We start from the raw sequence: 2,371 nt of genomic DNA on the forward strand, positions 1-2,371 counted from the left end.
AACTCTCCCATTTGTTTAAAAAAAAAAATAAGCAAATCTATTTATGTGTGTGTATTTTTTTTTCAATAAATCAAATGAACAGTTATCATTTTGGCTTCCCAGAATCCAAATCCATGGAAACTGAAGAGGAAGGGATGTTCCCTCTCCCTGCCCCTGACAACTAGAATGTGCCTAATAACCAGATGCTCTAGCTCAGAATCTTGACTCTTGAGAGAAGGACCAAAAGGCATGGCAGCATTGAAGAACTTTTCCTGGGCCTCGGGATCATTGAGGGGCATCCAGGGTCTGGTGAATGGGCCCAGCAGCAGCAGCCCAAGCAGAATTGCCCTGTGGTTGCTTTTGGCTGTGCCTCACCTCACTGGTCCATTGGTTCCTGAGGGAGCCTGCGTCCCAGCCTTCAGCCGATTCTGGGAGCTACTGTGTAAACTCCTTTTCTGTTGTCAAGTTCTACTGTTGAGAACTGAGAGCAATGGCTGATGTAGGAAACAAATTTAGAAGAAACTAGTAAGAGTGCTTATCTCCGGGAAAGGGGATGGCAAACTTCAGATGGAAAGGAGATTTATTTTTCAGTTCAATTTATTTTTAATGTTATTATTGTTTGATTATTTCAACCCTGAGCATTTACTGTTCTTTCAAATATAAAACATTTTAAAAGATTGCATTTTAGGATTCTCTTCCAAAATGAAAGTTGTTGCTTCTAGACTTTTAGAGAAATATCCCCAAGCTATCTACACACTCTGCTCTTCCTGTGCCTTAAATATGTGGTTGGCAAAATCAGTACCTGTTATGGGAGTATCTGTTGCATTAGGAACAATTGAGGAAGTTTGTTCTTTTTTCCATCGATCACCACAACTGCTTTTAGAACTTGGCAACGTAATTTCTGTTCTTTTTCAGAACAGTAAAGAAAGGGGTAAAGAACTGAAGGAAATCTGCCATTCTCAGTGGACAAGCAGGCATGATGCTTTTGAAATTTTAGTGGAACTCCTGCAAGCACTTGTTTTATGTTTAGATGGTATAAATAGTGTCACAAATATTAGATGGAATAACTGTATAGCTGGCCGAGCATTTGTACTCTGCAGTGCAGTGACAGATTTTGATTTCATTGTTACTATTGTTGTTCTTAAAAATGTCCTATCTTTTACAAGAGCCCTTGGGAAAAACCTCCAGGGGCAAACCTCTGATGTCTTCTTTGCAGCCAGTAGCTTGACTGCAGTACTGCATTCACTCAATGAAGTGATGGAAAATATTGAAGTTTATCATGAATTTCGGTTTGAGGAAGCCACAAATTTGGCAACCAAACTTGATATTCAAATGAAACTCCCTAGGAAATTTCCTCAGAGCTCACCAGGGTAACTTGGAATCTCAGCTAACCTCTGAGAGTTACTATAAAGAAACCCTAAGTGTCCCAAGAGTGGAGCACATTATTCAGGAACTTAAAGATATATTCTCAGAACAGCACCTCAAAGCTCTTAAATGCTTATCTCTGGTACCCTCAGTCATGGGACAACTCAAATTCAATACGTCGGAGGAACACCATGCTGACATGTATAGAAGTGACTTACCCAATCCTGACACGCTGTCAGCTGAGCTTCATTGTTGGAGAATCAAATGGAAACACAGGGGGAAAGATATAGAGCTTCCGTCCACCATCTATGAAGACCTCCACCTGCCTGACGTCGTTTTTTCCTAATGTGTATGCATTGCTGAAGGTCCTGTGTGTTCTTCCTGTGATGAAGGTTGAGAATGAGCGGTATGAAAATGGACGAAAGCATCTTAAAGCATATTTGAGGAACATTTTGACAGACCAAAGGTCAAGTAACTTGGCTTTGCTTAACATAAATTTTGATATAAAACACAACCTGGATTTAATGGTGGACACATACATTAAACTCTATACAAGTAAGTCAGAGCTTCCTACAGATAATTCCGAAACTGTAGAAAATACCTAAGAGACTTTTAAAAATAGGCTTTCTTATATTTGATATTTGGAAGAAAAATCTGTAAGGTGTATGTAGGCCACTTAATCACTAAATATCTTTGCCTATAGGACTCCATTGAATACATTAGTCATTGATAATCTACCTGTTTAAATGGCCCCGTTTGAACTCTCAAGCTTTGAAGACCTACCTGTTCTTCCAGAAGAGAACGTTGAAAGTGCCATGTTTCCTTTTGCGTGATCTCTGTTGATGGCACTCTGGAATTGTCTGTTAAGTCATTTTAGACATAGCATTTATTATCACTGTGGATCTCTACTTGTTGGGTGTTATGAATTCTTTGAAGAAATATATTTTGAAGGGGTGTGGGAGGAAGGAATACATTTTATAAAATGTTATAGTGAGGCCCACAATTGACCTTTGACTAATAGGAGTTT

General features: G+C 39.2%; 1 pseudogene; it reads left to right on the forward strand.

Moving 5' to 3' along the window:
* The first annotated feature begins 1,346 nt into the window (after window positions 1–1,346).
* Window positions 1,347–2,023, forward strand: LOC129033765 (52 kDa repressor of the inhibitor of the protein kinase-like; annotated as a pseudogene).
* The last annotated feature ends 348 nt before the right edge of the window (window positions 2,024–2,371 follow it).

The sequence above is a fragment of the Pongo pygmaeus genome, chromosome 2 (assembly GCF_028885625.2).
Source record: "Pongo pygmaeus isolate AG05252 chromosome 2, NHGRI_mPonPyg2-v2.0_pri, whole genome shotgun sequence".
In the NCBI taxonomy this organism is placed as follows: Eukaryota; Metazoa; Chordata; class Mammalia; order Primates; family Hominidae; genus Pongo; species Pongo pygmaeus.